At 44.2% G+C, this 27741-nt stretch overlaps 1 long non-coding RNA gene across 2 annotated transcripts; it reads right to left on the reverse strand.

Annotated features, from left to right (window-relative positions):
* Window positions 1-4573: 4573 nt before the first annotated feature.
* Window positions 4574-27708, reverse strand: LOC149525426 (uncharacterized). Of its 2 annotated transcripts, XR_016348644.1 has the most exons (4): window positions 27581-27708; window positions 25583-25669; window positions 11799-11949; window positions 4574-5356 (listed from the first exon to the last, which is right to left on the reverse strand). It is a non-coding gene; the product is annotated as an uncharacterized LOC149525426 (long non-coding RNA). The 2 variants fall into 2 exon arrangements; XR_016348643.1 differs by lacking the exon at window positions 4574-5356 and having other exon boundaries at window positions 10465-11949.
* Window positions 27709-27741: the final 33 nt, after the last annotated feature.

The following is a 27741-nucleotide window of genomic DNA, read 5'->3' on the forward strand; positions in this document are numbered from 1 at the left end:
CAGTGTGGACATAGCCTGAGCGTATTAGTACTTCATTATCCCACCTAGGCTTTGGGAGGATGAAGACATTAAAGACTGGGAGTTGTTTAATACTATAGTAATGGTGGCCATCTAAATATTTCAGCTGACTGGGAAAAAGGGCGAGAGGGAGATTGGGTTTGGGAGGTGGGAGAAAACAGAGGCACACTGCTCAGCCAAGAAGCAGGTGAGACAGTACTGGGGCAGGAATAGTCTGGCAGGAATGGTGCCAAGGGGTCAGGCATGGAGGAGGGGTGGGTGGGGGAGGAAGAGGAAACAGGCAATATGGCCTTTTACCCATCAGAGCAATCTTTCCTAGAACCTGGAATGGAACCCAATATTCCTAAGTCTCACCCTTCCTCTGCTGTCAGTAATTATTTGTGAAACCCACTAGCAAAGTGTGCATCAGCCCCCTCTAGCGCTGGCCTGCCAAGAGGATGATAACGTGCTACTGCTATCGCTTAGGTCATTAGCTCAAGTGGATGGAAAGATTGTAGCCTGATGTCCCATGTAGGGCTCAATGGGATGCTACCTGATGGATTTTTTTAGCCTATGAGGTTATACATAAAAACTATGTTAGAAGAATGAAGGTTGCAAAGTGGACCACTAGAAAGTTAAGATAGCCAGAATTAAGGTTGCTTATTCAACCTTTATTCAAGTCCTTTGCTTCTATTCATGATATGGTCTTTCATTTCAGGAGCACACTCCTGGCTCTCCCACTCAGAACCTTGCTTCATTCAGTGCACAGGATGGTCAGTATATAACAAAAGTTCACTGTATTCCAGGTCTCAACATACTCTATGCTTCCAGAATCTGTAACTCCATTGTGCATAAGCTGCACAGTGGCAGATACAGGAGACTAGAAAGCCAACATTGTATCTTATTTCCTCATCATCGACCTAGGACTTCCAGAATAGCAAGAGAAAGGATTTCCAGAGAGTGACTGTCAATTTTCTATAAAGACATGTTGTTTTAATTACATTGTTTTGTATTTGCTAACCAAAGAGTTATTTGCTGCAGGATATTTTTCCTACTAGGCATCTCTCAAATCTTCAAGCTTATCAGAAATAATCACTTAATATGGACAATTTTCTAATGACATAATAGGGTGCTTCCTCTTTCCAATTAATGTTTTAGTAATCCCCTCATATCTTTAGTAGAGGAGAATAGTTATTGAAGCTCTATAATCCATTAAACTTCTTCAGTGAAGATCACTGTCCTGAAATATCCAAGTGTCCCATGCAGATTGAGTACTACAGATTTACTATACTATATGTAACATATAAAATATTCAGTATCTGACCATTAAAGGCTGGAGCATAATTCATTTAAACTGGACTGCTTTCAGTAAGACTCCTCAAGTAATCATTAGTGAACCTGAATATAGACTGTGTGGTAAAGAGTTAACTGTTCTGAACTTCCATAGGTATTTTGTTCTGTGATTCATTGCCAAGGCCATTATATGATACAGAATTACTAAGACACTAATAAAAATACACATCATGTCCAAGATTTGAGAGGCTTTGTATGTATCCAGACATTTGTGCATGGAGCTCTAAATCACTACTGTCCAGATCCACAAGTGTATTTAGGTGCCTACACTCCAGATTTAGGGGCTTGAACCTGAGTTTAGACACCTAAATCCCAGTCCCTGTTTTGGTTCCACTGTGGTTCATGAACCCCCAGCAGAACCCCATGGCTGCCTAAATTCATTCTGTGTCTTAAGTTTCTGTGGTAGGAGTTCCCCAAGTGCCTATGTTTCTGCTTCTGATCACGCACAGTGCATGCAGTATTCCTTGCTGCCGTTAGCTATATTCTGCCAAAGCTATGGAGTGATTCACAAGCCAGCACAAGATTAGCATTCAGCCTACCCTTCCCTTCCCTCCCCAGGCTCAAGCTACTCTGGGGAAAAGTGTCTCTTCAAAAATTGCTTTTGATGCACCCTATGTGGGGTGGCTGAGGAGCCAACACCACTGACTTGGGTCTGGGGAAGGGACAGGACACGTTGCTGCAGCTAGACTGGGGCTTCTCTGGACAGTGTGTGTGTGTGTGTGTGTGTGTGTGTGTGCGCGCAGGGTGCTCCTATGGGCAGATGTGGGACAGGGCTGTAAGTGGCCCCAGGGTCCTCCGTTTGAGGGGTACGCTTGGTTTTTGCCCCCCCTCCCCAGAGTGAGGAGTGGGGATTGGCCAAGGGGGATGGGTTGGCAGCCCATTGATTGTTTTGTCCTGGGGCCTGGAATTGCTGTCGGTGAAAATGTTCAAGTCAAATCAAGATGCAGAAAAGCTCAGTTCAGCAAGGAAATTCCTGCCCAGGGAAATAAAAGTATAAGGAAAAGTTGTTATAACTGACTTTCAATCTTACATCAGGGAAATTTTGTACAACTTCCAATCTCAAGTGAGCAGTTTTCTATTCGTAGCCTCCCATCCAACGCATAAGGGTGTATCTACACAGCAGAGTTATTTCAGAATACCAGGGGTATCCCAAAATAGCTACCCTGTGTCTTTGGAATGCATCCGCTTCTTCAAAATATAGCAGACACTATTTCGTCGTCCCTGTAAACCTCATTCTATGAGGAGTAACAAATGGCTCAAAACAGCGCTTTATTTTGGAATTTAGCACTGTGTAGACAGCTTATTTTGTCATTTGGCGCTATTTCAAATAGACTTGAATTAAGATACATAATTTGCATAGCACAAATTGTGTATCTTATTTCAAGTTTGGGTGCTGTGTAGTCACACTCTAAGTCTGCGTCTAGACTGCAAGCCTCTTTCAAAAGAGGCTTTTTCAAGAGATACTTTCAAAAGAAGCTTTTTCGAAAAAGAGCACCCAGGCAGGCTGGATGCTCTTTTTAAAAAAAAAAAAAAAAAGCAGTTTGCATTACATAGCACCTTTTTTCAAAGGAGCACTTTCAAAAAAAAAGGCATTATTCCTCATGAAATGAGTACCGCCGTTGGAAGAAAAGCACTGTTTTCGATTTAGTTTCAAAAGAATGCGGCTGTAGTCTAGACACAGGTGAAGTTTTTTTGAAAAAAGGCTACCCTAGGGCCGCTCGCAGCCTAAGACAGTCACAGTTAACTGTTTCATCAGTAGATTTATGACAAATCATTTGTTCACAACTGATTTTAGTTCATAGCTGAACAACTCTTGATCCGGCCTACCTGTGTTCCTAACTGAAATCCATATAATTAGTCTCTGTGAGCAGCAGAGTGCTTTTTACAGCTTCATGGCAAAGGGCAGTCTAGAAATTAGTTTTCTGTAACCTGCCAGCCTCAATGGCCTGGCTTGAAACACCTGCGAAAACCAGTGCATTTTTATGAGCATCATGCTATGCTAACACTCTTATTTTTCACTCCCTGAAGACATTCCTGGGTATGTTTAGTCAGTTTCAGTCATGTAGCAATAGCAAGAAAACCAGGCTTAACTTATCAAGTGGCGAGCCAAGTGTCATCTTCTCTAGATACAGTCAGTCCAGGGTGGGGAGGGAAAGGGGCAGCTACCCTGGGACATGGAGATTGAAAATGGTGCAAGATTCCTGGCTGGCACCAGAGCCATGGGCCCTTCAAACTGCCATCTGGGCCTCAGGTAGAACTAGCCTCCCCAAGCCAGCCTTTCAGGGCTTCCTGACACTTCTGCGTGAGGCCCAGACCTGTCCTCCCTCCCCTCAACCTTGGTTGTGGGACCTGGCAATTCTGTCAGCAGCCCTGAGTAAGACCAAAAAGAAGAACAACCATACTGTGTCAGACCAAAGGCCAAATTAGACCACTGTCCTGTCTTCCAACATGCCAATGCCAGATGCTCCAGAAGAAAAGGTAATCAAATGACCTATCCTACGTTAGCCTCTGTTTGCCTGAAGCTGCGAATGGGTAAGGATACCACCCTTTGGAACATTCCTTTAGCTATTCATTCACGAAAAACTACGGTCCCTTACTGTGTAAACAATTTGGTGCACAGTGCAACAGCAGATAAATAATTGAGACGTATCTAGATAATCTTGGCAAGTGACTCAAACTCACATGCTGCGAAATAAAAAACAGCCAACATCCTTCCCCTGAGGATACCGCCCACCTGAAATAAAGGAAAATTACTTTTCGACCCCACATATGGCGATCAGTTAGACACTGAGCATATGGGGGGGGGGGGGGGAAGCCAGTCAAACCCCTGAAATAAAGAATGTTTGGTCCCTTCTCTGCAGCAGAGATCATCCTGAATGGGTTCTGAATGCTGCTGGGGGGAGGGGGGGGGGGAAGGAGGAGGAGGGAGGACAGAACAAAAAACCCCACTCCTAGAACAGTCTAGGAGGGAAAGATCACTTCTTGACTCTGGCAGGGTTTTTTTTGGCTTTACAAATTTGTCTTTTTTTTTTTTTAAAACCGTCTGGCAACCCTACAGGTGAGCCGGGTGGTCACCCGAGTCCACCAATTAGTTATGACCGGCCCTGCATGAGCTTTAGGAACATTAGCCATAAACTCAGAGCCCTGCCCCTACTCCACCACCGCTATCACAAACACTGCAGTCAAAATTGCATGCAATTTTGTTCTGTTAAAATTAAGTGGTTTATCTTAAAAGGAGAAAATGAAGTATAGAAAAAATTAGGTGCCTTATCCAGGATCAAATAAGTCAAAAGAACCAGGAGTAAAACACAGATGGAGCCCAGTTCTCAAGATTTAAGTCACACTTGTAACTTTTAAGGCCTGGTCTACACTAGGACCTCTAGTCTGAAATTAGTCCTTCAAGGTCGAATTTGTAAGTGATAGTCCACATTACCAAACCCATTATTCCAGAATAAAGGTCTGCAGAAATCAGACTCTATAGACCTGCTTTTCATGGAGGAACAATACTATTCCCAAACTTGTAAGTCTGAAATAATGTTAGTGTGGATGCTCCGGTGCCACTAATTTCAATTTATTAGCCTCCAGGAGGCCTCCTGCAGCTCCCCCACGTGCTTCCTGGAACTGAGGTAACGAATCCACATTAATGGAGCCTGCCTTGTATTACATTCCTGTGAGAAGGAAATAGGAACCCAGGAGTCCTAGACCTACTGGCTTGCTTCAGCATAACCATGCTCAGCATACTGTATAAACAGATTAGCTCCAGTTTAAAAAACCTAATTTAGGTTTTATCAAAGTGATCAGTTAGGTGGACAGCTCTGGAAAAATGAAGCACTCCAATAAGACATGGACCTAAACTTTTAGTTCCATACTCTGTAGCAGTCCCAATCTGAACTCTTTCCCTGAGACCCATCTCTTTACAAAACAAGCAGATCATAGCATAGGTACAGGGAGCAGTGTAAACTTTTCCTCACTGGTCCAGTCATCAACTGTGTTTTAGAGGAGCCACCTATAGGGGGAAAGGAAATAATTCTATTTCAGTTGTTGACCTTTCAACGTCTTTCATGACCCCCATCATTACTCCAGACCTATACCTATGTAATTCCATAGACACGAAAGGAGTTGCTAGTATAAATCTAAAGCATTATTTGGAGTAGAATTTAACCCATATTTTCTGCTTCATGAAACTAACTATGTTCCAATAATATAGACATTTTTGCAGCACCACAGAAAGTTTAGCAAGGGAAAAATTTCTGCCCCAGAGGATATCAAAACCAAAAGGAAAAAAGAACTCCAAACTGAAATGAAGCAAAGACAAGTGTTCTCATTGACCATTAAACCCCCCCCCCCCCCGGGGGGGGGGGGGGGGGGAAGGGAGAGGGGAAGAGAAACACACAACACCTCATTTCCATTTCAAATGTTTCATGTTTTTCATTTGCTTGAGTCTACTTCTGAAGAGCAAAGAGATTCTGCTAAAATATGGGGGGTTTTTTACCCCTGAACTATGGGGACAGCTACTCAAGTAGTCTAGGGTACTTTAAGCAAGAACCTTGATTTTTTTCAGCAGCCACTGCCCTTTCAATGAGACATCCTTGGTGGGCTTATATGCATGACAAAACAAGATGAAAAAACCCCCCACATCTTACCCAATCCAACCTGCCTTACTCAGGGATGCCAGTGGCCATTATGACATAGCAAAGTTTGCAATATTGGGTGACTCAGAATCAGATTAGTGCTGCTTCAAACCTCAAAGAATTTCCCAATAACCAGAGGTCATCTGGCAGGGCAATTGAGGGAAAAAAAAATAATAGGCTGGAGGCAAGAAGTTTTCTAACAGTCAAACTACTGATATCAGGGATGCGACAATCACAGTAGCTCCTGGAGCAGCCCCTAAGCTAATGCATACTCTTTGGTCAGAGCTAAAAGACTCTAGCCCTTAGTTATTGAGACACATATTACCGACTGAAATCATACAATAGTGAATGTATATTAATATGCAACTTTGACACAAATCAGTGTATTTGCTTGGTCAAACTATATTTGAAAGTACACAGTCACTGATTAATTAAGAGTCTGGTGTTTGAACAACTTCAACAATCCAACTGTATAGGAAGTCAGTCTAATAATAGTAGTAGTCTTTTCTATACTTTCTATGTACATGAGATAATTTGTTGTAACCTACTTTTACAACTTTCACAAACTAGCTATACGTTAATTAGCACCCCAGGGTACATGTTACTAGTGCTGCTAAGCAAACATTTTCTAAATAATCTCCAGATGTTCAAATTGTCATGGGATAGCATGGCACAGATAAAACAGACAAGATGTTATGTTGTATGTAAGCAGAGGACCAGAGCTAATTCGCTTCTTGGTACACTCAAAACTTCCAAGTGTGCAAGAAAAATCAGAATTAGGCCCAAAATATCCAGTAATTACCAAATAGTAGTTATAGATGAATCCCCCAATTCTGTATAACTTTATATCTACACTAGATTATTCCTCACATTAGAGCTGATGTGTTGCCTTAGTTCAGAGTTACCAAGCAGCGTTGATCTAGTTTTGACAAGTTACCAAATACTGTTTATAAAAAGCACCTGCATTTGAGTATCAAAATGATGGAATCTATTTTCCTTGTCCAATAAAAATATAGTCCATCCAATAGTTTTATCACCACAATCTTTTGTCAACTTTTTGGAAACACAATAAATATATTTTAAGTCATTGATGAGCATCCTTCCCAGAAAAAGCCCTGGATGCTGCTGGTCTTCCATACTCAAGTTGAGTTAATACCTATTCTAGACTAAATCTGGAGTAAGAATGTATCATGGGAGGCCATCATGCCAAAAGCCTAGCTACAAGCACCTATGATCAGCTATACAGAGATACATGAAAAGAGAGGAAAGCAAGTGACCATGGATAAAGTAACTGAAACTAGAAAGTTATAAATACAGTCCCAGGCTAGATCTTGAAAATCCATATTACAATCATTTATTTATGAGAAAGCCTGTGTGTTAATACTCAAACAGAACTAGCAGAATTTTAATTGGGGGAATAAAACAATATTTATTTAAACGTTTATTGTGAAGGCAGAATTAGTTTAGGTTACATCTACACTGCAATGCTATTTCAGGGTACTGGAGTATCCCGAAATAGCTATCCCATGTCTCAACAGCAAGCCTGTTATTTCAGGCTCACTATTCTGATATCCCCATAAACCTCATTCTATGAGGAGTAAGGGACATTTTGGAACAGCGGGTTATTTTGAAGTTTGGCATGGTGTAAACTGAGCTTATTTTGTAATTTGGCAATTTCGAAATAAGATACACACTTTGAGTTACACACACTGTGTATCTTATTTCAAGCTACGGTACAGTGTAGATACATCCTTACTGTCCTCAGCTACTAAAGTTGTCTACCACACATAATTACATTCCATCTGGAGAACTGTGTGTATCGGCTTTAGTTGTATGCTAGTCCACTAGCCAGGTGGTTTAGACATGAGGAGGGGAACCGAGTCGTGTTGGTACACACCGATTCTCCTGGAGGATGATTGTAGAACCCAAAGACCTAATTCTGTAATTTTGCACTCATTTTTTGTGTTTTAGTCATGGATCACATCTAGTCCCTTTTCTCCAGGGCACTGTATGACCATGGGTCATCTGTTAAGCAGATTTTGATCTTTTCTTGATGGGGCTTGTGTCTGAGTAGATTCTTTGCAGGGCTCACTTGCCTCGTTCTTTGGCCATCAAGGTGGTGCTGACAACTGGTCACCTAAACAGGGTATGTAAAGGGATCAGTCCCTCAAGCCACACATACCCAGTCACACTTCTACATACACACCCAATTTAGACAGAATGAAGGCATTGCAAAGTTTGAAATGGAATTTCAGTTACAATACGGAGTCACTTTAATTACAATGCATTAACAGTTTAAAATGGGGTTTGTTACAAAAAAAAAATACCATAACAGATTCTTCAAAGGCAATTCTTAACAGGTTAGTAACAAATCAATCCAAATCCCATTCATAAGACTTAGGCCACAGTTCATGAGGTAACAATGGCAGATACAATTCATTAAGAGGGTAATCTCATCCTTCAGCTCCACATAGGATTATATGAAGCACAGGCCTTTAGCAATGTTAACACAAGCCCCAAATGATTTCTTTGTTTGTAAAAGAAAGAAACCTGATTCTCCTCATTTTAGGAAGGTGGTAGTTACAGAATAACCATTCCCACTTCTGTCATGCTTAGCAATAGGTTAATAGACCTTTACATAGCTTGTGAGCCCTGATCTCACTGTGCTCCGTGCTTTAAAAGCCAGCTCAAACAAGCCAGAAGCAGGATACAAATGGTTAAGCCTTGCATGTTGTGTAGATTTGGCCCTGTCATGATGGTGGTTAATTCATATTATATTTGCTGTGCAAGATATATACTCTTCCCATCTCCAGCTAGTTAGACTCTCACCACACTACCCCCCTTCCAGCCACCCATTCAAGCCCCGCTAGTTAGATTCCCCTCCCTCCAAGATGCTCACTCTGTTCCCACCCCACTCTCAAAACCAGAATCTCACACCAATACGTCCTCCCATCATCTTAGAAATGCTTAAATACTTGCTTCATCTCCCACCTAGCTCACATTGTATTGTCATCTTCCTCAGTCCCTTTGGTGTGACAAAACTGAGTACCACCCAGAACCAGAACTCCTCCCCAGAAGCCTTGATGTGCAACCTTGTCTCCTGCACTTGGACAGAGACACAAGGCAAGGCTCATTTTCTCACTTAGAAATCTTCCTTCCAAGCCATGTGAAAAGGATAGCTCCATGGATTAAGGGACCCTCACTAGTACAGTAAACTTCCGATAATCCGGCACCTTTAGGACCCAGCGGGTGCCGGATTATCAAATATGCCGGACTATTGGAAGGGGGGCTATGAGGTATCTAGGGTGGTGTGGGGGGATGCCACCCCAGACCCCTCATAGCCCCCCCTTCCGATAGTCTGGCTCTGCCCCAGGAGTCCCTGATTCAGCCGCTGCTGGTCAGTTTCAGCAGCAGCTGAATCAGGACACCTGCAGCAGAGCAGCTAGGGTGTTGCCGGGTTGGTCCCACAGCGCCAAGGGGCGGTGCTACTGGACCAACCCGGCAGCACCCCAGCTGCTCTGCCCCAGGCTTCCCGGAGTCAGCCGCTGGTCAGTTTCAGCAGTGGCTGAATCGGGGAAGCCGGGGGCAGAGTAGCTCCAATGGTCCGGCTGCCCGGAGCACTTCTGGGTTCCTGATGGTGCCGGACCATCAGATACCGGACCAATGGAGTTTTACTGTATAATCTTTGCAGGAGATATCAAGGATAGGATTTTCAAATACACTGAACGGATCTAACTCTACTCCCACTGAAATCAATGGTAAAATTCCCCATTGATTTCAAGGCGCTCAGAGTTGGCCAACAACAGTGTGATTCTTAAAAATCCTATTCCAAGTCTGAAAGACCGACAAGCAAAGGTGGTCTAGAGTTGGAAGGGGACCTAGATGAGCAAGCTAGAGAAAGGAACTCTGGATTGCAGAGGCAGCAGCCTAGAAGTTCATGCCATTCCAAAATAAATTACATTTGCATATGACTAAATTACATCATTATTAATACAGGTGGTACCTTCCTGGTCCTGAACCCTCGGGACCTGGTCCCACATGAGAGATTTTGCTGGACCACAGGATGTCATTTCTGGCCCCCCTCCTCCTGGTCCCATCTCCTGTCCTGCCACTCCACCTGGCTCGCCTGCTCAGCCCTCCATCCCAGCTGAGCTGCGTGCTGGGCTCCCCAGCTCCCATCCCAGCTGAGCTGTGCACTAGGCTTCCTGGCTCCCTCACCCTCTTCCCTTGGCAGCTTCCTGTGCAGCCCAGCTGGACAGTGCACCAGGCTCCTGAGGGACCCCCCCTCACCTCCTGCAGCAAGCCAGGTCCCTCCAGGGCTCCCCATCCCCACAACATGCCTGGACTCTGATCCTGAAACATCCATGGCCCTGCCGGATCACCAATGTTGCCAGACAAGAGTCCCAGTTTATAGAGGTGCAATCCGTAGAGACTTCTGTAGTGAAGTTATAACAACCCCTCCCCCCCCCCACACACACACCCACACCACACCACCATAACCAAAACCCCACACACATTGCCTTGTGTTTTTATTGAAGACTCAGGAGATTGCTTAGTCAATAAAAGAGGTTCACATTCAAAGAAATTATAGATGAGATGTTTATGTGCATGGGACCGATAAGATCCAGTTAACAAGGGACACAGACTGCAAATGCTCAAGGGAATCTATTAGCAACAATGTCCTACTGTGAAGTTTCCCCAGTAAGGTACCAAGATCATTTGTAATAATCATTTGTTAGAAGTGATAAATCATGGATATGTTCCAGCTGCCATGGAACAGTTTATAACTTATGGAGAGGCAATTATGGTAACTGGGCCAAGGATAATGAAAACAAGGGATAACACCATCAGTCTGAGAAGTATTTCATACCAGTCAGGTGGGAAGGAAGGATAACACCAATGTGTCCAATGACAGCAGGTTGGAGAGTATTTATGCTATGTCACAAGACTTCAGATACAAAAATTGGAAAAATCATCCTCCCCATGGCTATGTCCTAGAGTTTTGTGCAAAAACTCACTGGAGGTGCTCGAGAATCAAAAGAGCAGAGAGGTTTTTGCACAATTGGTATTCCTCTTTTAAGGAAGAAGCCTTTTTGTGAAGGTTTTCACCAAAAAGCATGTGTGGACTTGGATAAGGGAGTTTTTGTGCAAAAAGAGGAAACAGGAAAAAGTGCAGGTGCAAATTCTATGCATACCAATCAGTGCTTACTTTCAAGACAGTGTCCATGCAGTCTAGATGCTCTTTTGCAAAGAGTGCATCACTTTTTTGATGTGCTTTTGCAGTGTGGATGCGCTCTTGCACAAAAAAGTTTTTGCGGACAATGTCTTCCGATAAAGCCTTTTTGCGCAAGAAGCCTGCAGTCTAGAGGTAGCCCATAAGTGAAATGCTGGAACAATGAAGGAGCACAGTTTCCTGGTCTGTCCCTTGGTTGGTTTTTTAAAGGACTGTGTTAAATCTGTCATTTTCTAATTCACAGCAATCCCTAAGGAACAAAAAGTACTATTGATTTCTTCCAGAAGCTCAACATATCCATGAACAGGAAATATATGCACAACTTTCCAGTGCCAGGAAACTTAGTGTATGAGTTAATTCCCTCCAAGACTGAGGTTAGAATCCCTTTTTATCTAACTCAGTCCTGAATGGTTTTTATTTTCCCATTGACCAGAGATCTTTATTTTCCTTTTTCAATTGCAATGCAGCCATGTTCTTTAAAGAATTATTCTCCCATTACCAGATATATTAGTAAGATTTTCTTCTATTACTTTGATGCTGAGCAAGATGGGAGTGGAGCTCTGTAAAATGACACAAATTCTCACCATATTCATTAATTGGTTGAAACTTTTCTTGATCTCTGTGAGGCATAATTGCCCATTGACTAGTGTGGTAACCAGGTTGCTAGTGTGCTGCCACGGGTGCGGGAGCATGTCCCGGCTGGGGTGGTGCGCCCTGCACGAGCAGCTGGTGCAGCTGTAGAGAAAGAAGAGAAGTGGTCAGTTCTCCCTGGGGACGCAGAGGATGATGCCCAGCCCCCTCCCCCACTCCACAACGTGAGGGTGACCATGTCCTGCACCGTCAGAGCCGCTGTGCTTGTACAGAGGCCATGGTCAGGATGTCTGGCTCTCCCCGGGACTGGGAGCTGCCCCAAGACCACACCCATGTCCCTGTGCCATGTATAGTGTAAAGCCAGATTTTAGAACTTGTGACAATAGAGTAGCTCCCCTGATTTAGGAAACCAGAAACATTTACGGTCATTAAAAAAAAGATTAACCTTTTGTTACAAAAGTTATATAAGCTGATCAATAGTATTACAAACTTTCCACGGATTCTTCCTAAAGACCAAAAGTTACTCCAAGCCTGTCCCTACTAATCACTCACAGGTGGCTTTTGAGATTGTGGCCAACATTTCATCAGTTACATCAGTTTTGCTAGGAACTCCAGCCCACTTCAGAACTGTTGGGGAGCTGCTGCCTGAGTACCCTTCCAGCATCTTAACTAGTCCCTGTCATGGTTAGGCAATGTGACTTCTGGCACAAAGAAGGGCCATTTAAAAACAGAAGGCTGTCTAAGCATAGAAGGCTAAGAGACAGTGCTGTATTCTAAACTTGACGAGGAGTCCTGTGGCACCTTATAGACTAACTGAAGTGTAGGAGCATAAGCTTTCGTGGGCAAAGACCCACTTCGTCAGATGACATGCATCTGACGAAGTGGGTCTTTGCCCACGAAAGCTTATGCTCCTACACTTCAGTTAGTCTATAAGGTGCCACAGGACTCCTCGTCGCTTTTGCAGATTCAGACTAACACGGCTACCCCTCTGATTCTAAACTTGGTTTGCAAATGGTGTTTGTGATGCTGAGTCAATATTTGAGACTCAATTGGTAGGCCTGAAAGGCTTTGCCCTACCAATACACCAGGGGATCATACCAGGGAAAACAAGATTCTGCACAGCCAACTGTCTCAATGTGACACCAATTTCTTCCCTAGCTGACCAATGACCAGGAAGACAGAATGGAACCCTGCATAACAGCTGACTCCCAGCTGAGCTGCCTGTTCCAAACTGCCAAACAGGCAGCGGCGGATTTAGGGCAGGGCGAGCGGGGTGTCTGCCCCAGGCTCCGTGCTTCCCGAGGCCCCGTGCATACGTCGTGGCACCACAGTGCATGCGCCATGTCAAGGGGGGGGGGGGGGGAAGAGCGTGAAATTTTGCTGCCCTGGGTCCTGCAACACTTTCCTCCACCCCTGGCTACAGGTGACCATAGGTGGCAATCCGGGCAGAAGAGACCACCACACTCTTACCAATATCTCTCTTCCGTACATTTGAGAGAATTTGTCTGTGCATGAGTCTGTTCAAGAACTCCTCCTAAATGGTAAGAGTTAGGACTACCAAATGCAATCTACTGCGTCCTCTTATCATAACTTAAAACAAGGTAAGTGTTTGGTTGTGCCAGTAAAATGGGATGTGCCTAGAAGGATATTGCCACCCATAAAACTGTACAGAAAAGAGACCATCACCAGGGAGGTAAAAGGGGCTTGCTGTGGATGCATCCCTCCTCCCCCCCATCCAGGACTGTCTGCTCCAGCCCCAACCCTCCCACCCTGCAAGTTCCCTTTAGCAAGGGTAGGGGGGGCTGAAGCCCCTCACAATTTGTACAGAGACACTGCTAGCTGTTCCCCTTCATCAGGGAGTGAAGGGAAGTGCACAGATTGCTGCATTCCTCACTCTGGCTGGGGAGCCCTGGGGGCAGACAAGCTGTACACTTTACTCCCCCCCCCCCTTCCTGTGCCTGTCAAGGAAAGCAATCAGCTCCAGTATGATCTCAATGAGGGGGCATGTTCCCCCCCATCCTCTCCACCCACTCACCCCCCCCTGCCCAGAGTCCACTTCACCCCTAACTCCTGCACCCCACACATCCCCAGCCATCTGCTCTGAGCTCCTCCCGGAGGACTCCAGCAATGCTAGGTGCTAGTACTATTATGTTTGCAATGGGGATGCTGAGAACTGTAAAAAGAGAAGGAAATTGGTCCCTAAGTTTGCCTTACAAACCTCTCAGCTTCTATATCAGGGGTCATTCTAATGGCACTGATCTGAAGTTCTGCTCTGAGATGTGACTTCGCTTTGTATTGAGTCCCCTGTCAAGCCAAAGTGAGGGCATCATAATAATCAACCTGAAATCCAGTTGTATTGCTTTAGTGCAGCATTACTCAAAGTGGGCTGTGGGCTGCTAATAGCACCCTCCACTTTCCCGCTACTCCCCTGGATTGGAAACAGTGAACCAGAGCCAACAGGAGCCATGAGGCTCCATGGCTATGGAGCCTTTAGATAAACCAGAGGGGCCAGGTAACGGCTTAGCCAAAGTAGGCCTGCAGCCCACTTTGAGAAACACTGCTTGATTGTGTACCTTCCAAAGTACTATGCGAAAGCACACAACATATATTTTTTAAAATTCTGCTTCATTCTATAGTTTAATACATTCATATTTTTCCCTTGCAGGTTTGGTGCTGCTCTGAGTGACTTAGGGCTAGATCCTGGTCCCATTGAAGACAAATTATTAAAAAAGATTTTTATGAAGTCAGGATCAGCTTCTCAGGCAAACCCAAGGGATACATCTAGACTGGCATGATTTTCCGGAAATGCTTTTAGTGGAAGAGTTTCCGTTAAAAGCATTTTCAGAAAAGAGCATCTAGATTTGCAGAAAAGCGTCCGTGCCAATCTAGACGCGCTTTTCAGCAAAAAATCCCTGATCACCATTTTTGTGATCGGGGCTTTTTTGCGCAAAACAAATCTCAGCTGTCTACACTGGCCCTTTTGTGCAAAAATTTTGCGCAAAAGGGACTTTTGCCCGAACGGGAGCAGCATAGTATTTCTGAAAAAAAGCACTGATTTCTTACAGTAGAAAGTCAGTGCTTTTGCGGAAATTCAAGCGGCCAGTGTAGGCCTAGAGCCCCCAATGTTCCATGAAATTATTCATACAACAACCCTGTAGGTATGGAAGTACTGTTGCCCCTAATTTACAGACTCAGAGACAGGGGCCATGTCTTCATATCACTGCCGTGGCCAATCTTTGGAGTTTGATTTAGTGGGGCTAGTGAAGACCTGATAAAGTGAACTCACAGGATGCTCTCAGTGGGTGCTCCATCAGTGCTGGTACTCTGGCTCTTCAAAAGGAGTAAGGGAAGCCAAAGGGAGCATTTGCTCCTGTTACAGTTTGTGCTATCCACACAGGAGACTATTTAAGATATCTTGACTCCAGCTACATAGTTCATGTAGCTGGCATTACATATCTTAATTCAACCTTCTGCTGTAACGTAGGTGACTTACCTAAAGTCAAAATTTGTGATGGAGACTTAAATTCAATTCTTTGCTCCATGTCCAAACCACTGGAGCATCCCTTCTTTTGCTATGTTCTTGAAACAAGGGGTTTGTCATGAGAATGCCCTTAGATTTTCAGCTAGGCAAAAAGGAATACATCTCCATAATGATGGGACCAGTCCATTAAAGAGAACAAGTGCACCTAGACTGGCAAGATTTTGTGCAAAAGCATCCGTGCCAATCTAGACGTGCTTTTGCTAGTAGCATTTTTCCGTTAAAAGTATTTCTGCAAAATCATGACAGTGTAACCTTGCTGCCAGGCCGAGTTAATAGCAGCAATGGCCGGGTTCAGTATCTAGGGGGTCTCCTCCCAACAATACAACACTGGCTCAAGCCCCCACCCAGTGACCTGGGAAATCTTACGTACACCTCTGGGTGCCTCAGAGGCAATTCTTCCCCTCACAAGCATAGAGCCTCAGTATAGCAGCAAACCTTTAACAACATGAGGTAACCGACATCAGCATTAACTTGGGAAAACACCACAGCTTGGATTCATAGACCAAACATGAGCAAAGACCCACCCCCCAGCCACGAATCACCTAAAGTCCAACACCCCAAAAGTCTCTGCCCCCGGTCAGTGCTGCCTCAGGGTTCAAAAGTTCACCCAGCAGGGCTTTACCATCCCAATCTGGAGGGGGCGGGGATTGATACACCTTACGTGGTCCGCCAATGGCTCCGCCTCTCCGTAGGGTTCTGCTGCCGCCATCAACACGCATCACCCCACCACACTCCACCTGTTGTCCAGTGAGTGGCCTCAGCTGTCCCACAAACTGTCTGGCTCCATCAGCAGTCTCAGTCCACGCCCCTGTCTGCCAGCTGGTTGCTCTTGCAGCTGCTCCACTGGCTGTCTGCTGCCGCTCCTACCGGCTGCAGGTCATCCCCATCAGCCGTTCTGCTGGCCGCCTGCACCCGCCGGTAGCCCCAGCAAACCACTCTGCTGTTTGCCTGCACTTGCTGGTTGTCCCTGCAAGCTGCTCTGCTAGCTCAGCAGCATAGCACCAGGCTCCCCTCAGCAACAGTGATTTCAGCTCTTCAGCAAGTTCAGCTTATGATAGAGGAGCTTCAGTGCTAGTGCTCCACTGGCCCACAGGGAAATCAACTCAGCAACTCACAAGTAGACTTCTAATAGAATCCAAATTAGTTCCGATATTCCACAGTGGAGAGAGGGCAATCGGTGTTGTTAGGCCCTCAGACAGGGCCACACCATCAGGTACAAAGACCTGTCCCCAGCCTCTCTCAACTTGACTGGGTTTGGAACCCATGCCCTTTGTCTAGCAAGTGCTACTTCGTTTATGGCGAATCCCTGTGTCAAACAGTTCCACCATTCCATTGTCCTTGATCCACATAATCAGAGTAACACCACTTTTATCCCCCCGCCTCAACAACAGAGAAACTGGGGATCCCACAGTGGCCAAAGTAACCACTTGAGCTGCTGTGAGCACAATCTAGGCAGGGTGGGTGTGTCTAAGCAAATGAGATCAGCCCCTGAAGTCTTTGCACCACTTGCCACAGTTCACCACCAGATGTCAGGTTAGAGCTTATCCTGACCCTGCTTACACCAGTCTAGACGCAGCCAACTAATTTAGGGAATCATTTCATAGAGCTTATATCATTATCCAGTGATTTGGCATTGGTAGATATCAGAAGTAATCTTGGCGTGTGGGATTTTCCTATTTGAGTTAATTTGTGTTAAGGAAGTGTTTGTTTTCTATTGTGACTAAAACACAATTGTTTACAACCAGGCCTTAAGATACAACTGGATTTGCTCCAATCCCAGACAGAAACAAACACCTACAAGATTTATATAAAGCATTCTTAAAGCTTAAATACCCACCCATAGAAGTGGGGGTGGGGAGGGAATTAAAAAAATTGACAGAGCCAGATGAGTACCCAGATGTCAGCTACTTCAAGATAGGCCCTACAAAGAAAACAGGACACCCCTGCAATCAACTTCAATGCCAACTTGGTCCACCCATCTATACAAGCAATATCAAACAACGTAACCACCACTCCAGAGGCTCATATACTAATGTGATTTATGCCATCAAGCACCAGTGTAGGCTCTCTGCCATGTATATTGGCCAAACTGGACAGTCTCTGATTTGTGTCCATTAATTCTTTCTCGCAGATATCCGAAAAGGCAGCACAGAGAAATCTGTTGGGGAACATTTTAGCCTACCTGGGCACCCATTAATGGATCTCATAGTCACTGTATTATTTCAAACTAATTTCAAAAAAGTCAGCTCAACAGGGAAGCCACAGAACTTACTTTCGTTTACACGTTTGATTCCTACAACAGAAGTCTAAACAAAGACATTTCATGTTCTAATATTTTTTTTTTTAAAAAAAGGTACTTTAGAGTTGGTACCAAGTCTCATTAGTTTCATTTAGCATGGATACTAATTTTTTCCCTCCCTTCCCCCCTGCATCCGCTCTGTGCTATTTATTGAAAACTGGCACCCTTAAAACCCATTCATCTGAAGTGGGTTGTGCCCACAAAAGTTCATGATACCATCTACATGTTTTGTTAGTCTTGCAGCACCATTGGGACTATTTGTTGATTACGTTTTTCCAGTTACAGACCAACACGGCTACCCCCTCTGTAACTTTTCAGCACAGCTCCTCCATAAGTCTCATCTAAGTGTCCAATCATGTCAGCACCACAGCATCAGTGGTACCCGATGGCAATTCAGTGGTGCCCGATGGCAATTCAGTTAGGCTTTGTCTAGACTGGCAAGTTTCTGCTTTTGCAGAAAAACTTGCCAGCTGTCTACACTGGCCGCTTGAATTTGTGCGAGAACACTGACGATCTAATGTAAGATTGTCAGTGTTCTTGCACAAATACTATGATGCTACCGCTCGGGAAAAAGCCCTCTTGCACAAATTCTTTTGTGCAAGAGGGTCAGTGTAGACAAGTAAAAACTGTTTGGCGCAAAAAAGCCCCGATGGCAAAAATGGCGATTGGGGCTTTCTTGCACAACACTGCATCTAGATTGGCACGGACGCTTTTCTGCAAAGAGTGCTTTTGCACAAAAGCATTTGTGCCAATCCCGACATTCTTTCCCGCAAATGCTTTTAATGGAAAAACTTTTCCGTTAAAAGCATTTGTGGAAAATCATGCCAGTCTAGACGCAGCCTTAGTGTTTATTGCCATTTTGAGGTGGGCAACCTGTGGCCTGCAGGTTTCATGCAGCCCATTGGGATTCTATGGGTGGCCTAAGACATTTTGCTAATTTTTGCTCAGAAACAGGGTTTCCAGGTTTTTGCCTGAGTAGTTCCTCCCTGCCCCCCCCCCCAAGGTATAACTAAAGTGACATGCATGTAAAGTAAGGGCATGCCAAGTGAGGTGCATACTGATTATACATAACATTGACTAGAAGAGCCATGTCCTCCCTCTGCATCCAATCAAAGTGCTGCTATGGAAATTCTATATATGCAAGCTCAGTTAGCAAAACTATCCTAACCTGTGTTGATTACAACAATTTTGCAGCCCACTAAAATGAAGGAGGCCACTCATGCTGCCACTAGTCTAGATTGCCTATTACCAACTTAAGCCATCAACAGCATTATTTATTTGTTGACTTCTGAAGAAAGGCTACTCTGGAACCACTTTTCCTGGCAATCAGTGAAGCCCAAGGACAAGGCCAAATCTCCACTTACCATACCAGAGACTGTAAAGACCTGCTAAATCAAATGCTGAAGGTGCTCCCTGTTGGTGCTGGTACTCCTCACAGTCACAAGGAGAAAGGGAAGCCGATGGGAGCATTTACTCCAGTTGACTTCCCACTCTGAAGAAGGCACCAAACTTGGCTTAAGGAACATCAACTCGAGCTACAATGTTTATGTAGCTGGAGTTATGTACCTTAAGCCAAAGTTCCAGGTCTAGTATAGACCTGGGCCAAGATCCTGTTTCAACATCACCATATTGAAAAGTTTCATGTTGTGGTTGGTTAGGTATGAACAAAGCAAGTGTTGTATTCATAACATGATATTAAGAAATATTAAGAAATTTCTGTGGACTATATTTGAAAAGTAGTGTTCCTGAAATTCCATCACTGAAGGAAGTGTAACTTTACTAAATACAAGTGGAAAAAAATAAACACAAAACCCCCAAGGAATTACTATTGAATAGCTTAGAAATTCACTTTAGGCTTAAAAGAAGTCCCAGATTCTTCCAGAAAGTGATTAATATTGCATTAGAAGAATCTGTGAGTACATGGGTTGTCATCTACTATCTTGGTTTCTATTAGAGTGAAAAATATACTTGCACTGCATTTGGAATTATCCGTGTCTTCTTTTCTGCCCTAGTCTCCTAGGACCAAATTCTGCCCTTAGGAAGCTGACTGAATATCTTAGGGACTTGGATATTACATTAATCATGGAGTGCAGAATTGGATCCCAAAATTAAGTTGGAATACAGCTGCAAAAATCCTCCTGTCACAAATAGGATTTACATTTGCTAAACAGTTCAGGACACCTGCAGATAGGCTTTGTATTGTGTAAGTGAAAGGATGGATGTCTGGAGTCCATGCAGGTGAATGGCGACCCAAGTTCTAGTGAAACAGAAATCATCATAGTGGCCTATTTGTACATACAGTAAATGGACATAATTTATAAGGAGTCAGGTATGTTTCACTGGGGATCAGGTAAAAACAATTCCTCCTATTCAGCCAGATAGTGGTGCAACTTATTCCAGTTAAAGCTAAAACAAGTCTTAGGACTAAACAGAGGATCGTACAAAGAGATCCAGAGTGGTAGCTAGAGAGAGCCAGACTTGTTTGGCTTATTTTGGACATGTTGATGTGCAAGTTTATTACTAGTGGAGTTGGAAGAGCATTTCACAGAGGATGGGAGGATACATATAGTTATGGAAGAAGCAGGTTTCATGATCTCACCGTATAGTACTACACAAGTTTCAAGCACTCAGACAGAAGACAGGCACAAATCTTTCACACTAGTGGCTGCATCTAGACTGGCAAGTTTTTCCTGCAAAAGCCCTTTTCCGGAAATGCTTTTGTGCAAAAGGACCAGTGTAGACAGCTGAAAACTGTTTTGTGCAAAAAAGCCCCGATGGCGAAAATGGTGATCGGGGCTTTCTTGCGCAAAACCGCGTCTAGATTGGCATGGACGCTTTTCCACAAAAGCACTTTTGTCACGGACGCTTTTCCGCAAAAAGTGCTTTTGTGGAAAAGCGTCCATGCTAGTCTAGACGCTCTTTTCCACAAATGCTTTTAACGGAAAAAACTTTTCGGTTAAAAGCATTTGCGGAAAATTATGCCAGTCTAGACGCAGCCATTGATTTTGGCAGAAGATTTAGTCTTAGGTATTGGTGAAATATCAAGGATCTAGTGTTTTAAATGGAGTGGTCAAGAGTTTGACTAATATCCCCTTCATTGTATGAATTCACCCCTTGTTCTAGGTTTCCTCTAGTATTGGTCTGCTTAGATTCTAGTGTCTTTGGGCTAGAGAGAGCAGTCTAACTGTATGCCTGAAGACTGTCTGGCACACTTTTGGGCACCATATAATAGTAATGTCTTAACAGTTGGTTCCTAACACAAATACCAATTTAGATTATACTTTTATGTAACAACTGCTACTGTATATTCGAGGAATATCACTTGCAGTTGCCACCCTGGAAGCTGGAATAAGGGGGAAATGTCACACATTAAGACAGACATAAGAGAAGAGAACTGAAAACAGCTGTGGAAATAAACTGGGTCTCTATAAACACTTAAAAAAAAAACTGTCATTTTCTCCTCTGTATACCTATAGCGAGGCTCTGCTTGAGGCAGTGCAGAAGGGTGCAAATGAGTATGCCCCCAGCATGCCAGCTGTTGCAGTATAGCTAGATATGCTCATTTCATGTCATGTAATATTTATGTTTAAAAAAAGCTTCATTGAGAGTGGGTACCTCCCTGGGATTTCATTGCCAGAAGCAGCAAGAGCAAATGTGTTCTCAGGGATTCCAATTACCAACTCAAATTGTAGCATGGTGAATTAAAACCCACAGTTCAGAGCAACAGGGTGCAGCGGCAATATCCCTACCCTCTTCAGCCACCCTGCTGCCTCTTCTTCAGCAGAATTAAATGGTTAGAGATTCATTAAATGGATCTGAGAACATTAACCTACCAGCTCTGCTGACCAGACTGGACTTGCATGGGGGTGCGCATTGGTGAGAAATCAGATTAGTAAGAGATGTCTCCGAAGATGCAGTGAAATGTTTTGTGGGACAAGACAACCCTGCTGTGAAATACTGTTCTCTTAGCCATACCTTGCTGGGAAAGCAAATAAAGCAGCATTACTTGTCACTGTACAAATTTACCATATCACTAGAATGCACCAAGAGAATTAAACTTATGTTAATGATGGCACTGTGCTTCAATTCTGATGACCACACATGTGGAGGGTGCACTTCTGAATTAATGAACAGAGCCACAGTCTTGGCATCAAATTTGGGGCAGCACAGAGTTTAGGGCATCTAATTCACTGCACTCAGTTTTGTAAGAGTAAAGTACTTGAATACTTGCATCAACTAAGTGATTGGTCAGATGTCTATCTACCCAGTTTCTAGCAGCAAATGTAATTTCTTGGGTAAGTCTTAGATGCAAGGTTTTGGTTTTACCAGAGTAGAGTCTGATTTTAAGATGTCTATGTGGTTTTACCAGACATCTGTTACTAATCAAAAGAGACTTGGGGTGTAATTGTACCACCTCCCTCACTTTGGTGAGCACTTGTGCTTATAGGCCTCTAGGCATGGGAAACCTTTCCCCACACTATTGGGTCCTCGTTTGTTTTCAGGGTAGATTTTTCAAAATTCGCAGAAAAAAGTGTATTGCTACACAAGTACAAAAAGTTACTTAAATTCTCCTCGTGAGTACCTCAGTGGTTCTTGGACCTGTTGGAACAGGAGTGAGCAAAAAAAGGGGAGGGACAACTGTCACTAAAGTCAGCTGGTACACTGAAGACTATTTCAAAATACCTTTACGGTGTGCAAGCCCACAATGTGTGATCAACACCCCGAATATGCCCTTGTATGGACTAGGTTTCATCCTGCCTTCTGAAAAGAGACTGACATTCTGGGGGCACAAAATGGGTCTTTGTCTCCATTGTACACAACATCTAGAAGACAAATTTGAATCTTCAAAAATATTCTTAAAGCACACTGTGTCTTAACGTTATAAAATCTACACAGTGACTCAGAAAAGCTTGTGGCCCAATCCTGCAAGACGGCTCCATACCAAGTATACAGCACAGCCAAGGGGAAAATGTGTACATTATTTGCTGTAGAACTGGATTCTTTGCTGTCCTGAGCAATTGTGGGCCCTGTGCAAATTTACTGAAGACCATGAGGTTACACAGATGGGCTTTGTCTACACTTCAGGGTTTTTGCACAAGAGATCTTCCACAAACTTCTTGTGCAAAAGTGTCCACATCTCAAAAGTGCATTGATAAAGCAGTGTGCTTTTGCACAAGAGAGCATCCACACTGCATGGACGCTCTTGTGCAAGAAAGCTCTGATGGCCATTCTGTGAATGGCCATTAGAGCACCTGTGCTTTTTCTAATAGGCTCTTTTTGCACAAGAAACCCGTGGCGAGTCACACCTGCCTTGTTTGCACAAGAGCTGTAGCTCTACCAGCAAAAGCCCTCTGTCCTGTTGATTTACTGTATTTTTTGTACAAAAACATGCTTCAGGTGTGGACGCTCTGGCCATTTTTGCATAGAAATCTTGGAGTGTAGACATAGCCATGCAGTTAAGTCTGAAAAGTTGGCCCTCTGAATATTTTTCATTTAGCAACTTTCTGAAGTTAGTAATGATCTCAATCTGGAGACACAAGCTTGCTGCACCAAGATCATTTTCCTGAAGAAGCATGGCCATGAATCCTCTGATGTTTTTAAACCATGAATACACTACCAGAGAACCTGGATATAGAACAGAAGAAATATTAAGAAGTGTACCATTAATTAGAGCTGGGTGGCTTACGGGATTAAAGATTTACTTTCATCCATTGGACTTGAGGGATAAATTAGCAATGAGCAGAAAGTTTAATAAAACCTGTGAATCCTCATGAGCTTGCTGACATTAAACCCAAAGCAGGCATTGCTTTTATTTTAGACAGTCAACACAAGAGACATCTGAAATGCACTCATTAAGCATGCTACTCATATGATTGGTTACGAAGGAATAAAGGAAATCCCAGGCCTGTTCCCAGAGGCCCACAAATGAATTAGTTCTTTCATTTCAAATTTGCAATACAGTCTCTTAAATAGGTCTTTCACCACCCAAAATGAATATGCCTGGTGTGACTGAGGTGTTGCCTAGCAATGTTGGGTCCAATACAGCAATGATTCTCAGCCCCGCAAGACTCCTGTACACTTATTTGTCCCAAATTTCACCTCACTTAAAAACTCTGGTCTTGGCTCCAATCTTGCTGAAGCCGAAATCTCACTGTGCTTTCCGCCCTGGGTCTCAATTCTCAACCAGTTGAGCACTGCCCCTCACTGTCAGTGGGCCTGCCAAAGAGGGCAGCTGCCTCTTGGCCAAGTGATACAAGAGGGCCCAGAGCTCCCTGCCACCACTACTGCAGCTGTGACAGGAGCCCTGGGCCCTTGAAATTGCTGCTGGTGTGCTCTGCTGAGTGCTCCAGGTAGCTCTGAGGGCTGGGTGGGAGGTGCAGTGCTCTCCAGGCAGTGCCCCACCCCTTATGAGGGCATGGAGCAGGGCCTCCTTATCCAGGGATCCAGTGAAGCTGTCAGCCCCCCTAAACACTGGTGACCCTGATGACTCCATTAAAATGAAGTTGCCCACATTGAGATACTTTCATATACAGGCAGTCCCCGGGTTACGTACAAGATAGGGACTGTAGGTTTGTTCTTAAGTTGAATTTGTATGTAAGTCGGAACTGGTACATATTGTAGGGGAAACTCTAGCCAAACTTTTGTTTAGTTTTGGATAGCATAGGGAAAGGTTAACTCCCCTCTAATGTTTGTTTTGCTGTCTGTTCCCCTGTTCAGAAGATTTCACATCTATTTCTGTCCCTGTGACAAACTCAGGACTAAAGGAGTAACTCATCAAATACCAAACAGCTCTGCACCATGCTTTGAGCTAATAGCTTTATTTCCACACACCACCCAGGGTTCTAGGAGGAGGGTCCTTTTTTTGCTAACACAATGAGGGCCAGCACTTTGTTTGTTTTGGTGGAGTCTTTGTTTGCCCAGGGAGCCCAGCATGTATAGGGGGAGGAGGGGCGGAGAGGCTGCTTTTGTCTGCTGTTCTGCAGCCTGTTGCTCAGGGGAGGGGGCAGCCTGTTGCTGGCAGGGGGGAGGGGGGAGGCGTGCAGGATGCGAGGCCGCCGGGGGGGGGGGGGGGGCAGCGGGCGTGGGGAGGCACTTTTCCTCTGCCCGGCAGCTCTGCGGGATCCCTGTCCCTGTGGCCAGCTGCTGCAGGCAGAGGCCAGTTGGAGCCGGCAGGCCGGAGGAGCCGGCCGAAGAGGAGGAGAAGGTGGATTCTAGGACCCAGGTGAGCGAGCCCCGGGACGCTGCTGCGCTCTGGGAGCCCGGCATGTATAGAGGGGAGGAGGGGCGGAGAGGCTGCTTTTGTCTGCTGTTCGGCAGCCTGTTGCTCAGGGGAGGGGGCAGCCTGTTGCTGGCAGGGGGTGGGGGGGGCAGCGGGCGTGGGGAGGCACTTTTCCTCTGCCCGGCAGCTCTGCAGGACCCCAGTCGGAGCCGGCCCGAGGAGGAGGAGGATCCTAGGACCCAGGTGAGCGAGCCCCGGGAATGCTGCTGCGCATGTGCGGGAGTTGCTTCACCCCGTTCGTATCTAGGGATCCGACGTAAGTCGGATCCACGTAAGTCGGGGACTGCCTGTAGTGAACTGTTTAGTTTGCACTGACTTTGCTAGTTCTCTCTCTGCAGCCTTTTGAAAAGCTAAGCAAATATCTAGAGGAGTTGATGTACCCCCTGGAAGAACTCTGCGTATCCCCAGGAGTACACGTATCTCGGTTGAGAACCATAGAAATACTGCACATAGAACTATTACAGTGAGGCTCATAGCCCAGTCATCTGGAATAAGGAGATGTTGTCTGCAAGACCTTGCTTGTGAGGCTACATTTTAATTGGAAAGGTACAGTAACTATGTTAACTGTCACACAAAGCTTTCCCTATGTAAATAAGATGAGAATGCAGCTAGCTCTGTGCAAAGAATACAAATTAGGACTGATGGGGGGAGACTTTACCCATTGTGCTCTTTGCTCAGGACATGGCCACAGCTGCAGTCCTGGAGGACGGTCCACAGTGAGTGCTGTTGAGGTGGCTCACCTGCCCTAAAAGGAGCCAGGGAGACACAAAAGTCAGATGAGTCCGTATCGCATTATAGATGAAAGCATACACCGATGCTCTTCACAAGGAGTGGCTGTGGCAACATTCTCTAGGAACTCCAGGAACCCTGGGTCTCCTGTAGCTGTGCAGCTCCACACCAACCTGATTAGGGCCAGGACCTAAGGATTTACTAGGGTCACTTAACATCTCACCAACACCTGGATGTTGAAGTACAGCAGGATAGAGACCCCTTTTGGTGAAGATTGTCATTATTTCTTTTAACACTGTCATGATTTCTTTTAACACATCAAATGAATAACTGTAAGCACTACAGTTCTCATGTTGGGTCTATCATCAGTGGCAGACCAACACACCTTACAGGACTCAGCTCGGCACTGGGCGGATCCCTGTACCAACAGAAGCTCTTTGCAGGATCAGAGCCTTAGACATTTGTTCCCCTTTGCCTATCTCTTCCTTTGATGTAGGGAGAGTAGACTTAAGTCCATTACATAGTATATTTTCTTTCCAAAACACATTAGAATATTGATAGTGAATGACTCTGCCTCTGTGTTGCTTTTCTTATCATTCTGTGGGCCTCTAAGGGTATGTATAGACTACATCCTGTCTCAAAAAAAAAAAAAAAAAAGATGTAAATTAGACACTTTGAAATAAAAAGTGAAGCCAGGATTTAAATTTCCCATGCTTCACTTGCATAATGACGGCCACTTTTTTCCAAAATGCAGCTTTGAGAGAAAGCCAGCAGCTTAGTCTGGGATCTTTAAAAAATAAACCCTTTTTTCAAAAGATCTTGTACTCCTCAAAAAATGAGGTTTACGGGATCTTTTGAAAAAAGGGTTTTATTTTCAAAAAGATCCCCATCTAAACTACAATTTTTCCTATCGAAAAGCCACATTTTGAAAAAACCACGGCTGCTGTTATGCAAATGAAGTACAGGAAATTTAAATCCCAACTTCATTTGCAATTTCAAAGTGTCTAATTTACATCCCTTTTTGGAGAAAAAGGATGTAGTCTAGACACACCCTAACTGATATCCTGAAAGGTTAATGAAAGCTTCATTCTTATATAGTTTTGCTATTTAAGACAACAGTTATGTTTCCACTTATGCAAGGTAAAAGTGATTTGATGTTTTCCGAGTGGCCAAACTCTGCAGCTCTTGCTGTTTGCAACATTTTTCAACAACCACCATACTATTCAGCTTGTATGCATTTGGATCTGAAGTAGTATAAAAAAATTTCATTACATGCATTATGTATTTTTGGTGATGTACTTGTTTGAGGTTTTCCATTACATTTGCATTGTTTTTTCAGAGTTAGCTCATGTTACCAATACAACTAGTTTTTTTAATTAAGAAGGTGGGATTTTCAACTGTTTCATCAACCAGTTCTCTGAATAATGCAATTTTCTGTAACAATAGCTTGAAGAGGTTGCTGCTATCTATGGACATTAAAAGTTAGTAGCATATAGAATTTGAAAACCATGGAACTATGAAAAGGAAGACCAGACTTATCTTGGACTCCAAAGCACTAAATTTCCAAGTAGAGATAAAGATAGCTAGCTTAGCTTTACTATTGGAAGGCAATACAGATTGACACAACAGAACCATCAATTAGTCATAAATAAGAGCACTTTTCATGGACCTGATTGCTTGTGATATTGGAAAGGAAGTAAAATAATCAAAGAACAGTTGTACTAGAAAGTTACTGTTCTACCAAAACATATTTGTCCAAATAAATGGCATCAGTAATGTACATTCAGAAGACTGCTTAAAAGCTATTGTATATTCAAAGGAGATTGCCACTAACCCTAACCCCCCCCATCACCACCACCACCAAAAATCACATGCTCCCACATAGTAGAATTTAAAAAGAACAAAACCAAAAGCCCAGGAAACTTACCTAGAAATAATGCAGAATCACAAAACAACTTTAAAAACACTTGATGACAGCTATACAATACAAGTAATCATTGTTCTTCATCAGCAGAGAGGGAGAGCACAAGCTCCTACCTTTTTCCTTTCTCCTTGTGGCTTTCTTCCCCTGAGGCTTTTCTGCACCTC

The sequence above is a fragment of the Pelodiscus sinensis genome, chromosome 2 (genome assembly GCF_052426305.1).
Source record: "Pelodiscus sinensis isolate ZL-2025 chromosome 2, ASM5242630v1, whole genome shotgun sequence".
In the NCBI taxonomy this organism is placed as follows: domain Eukaryota; kingdom Metazoa; phylum Chordata; order Testudines; family Trionychidae; genus Pelodiscus; species Pelodiscus sinensis.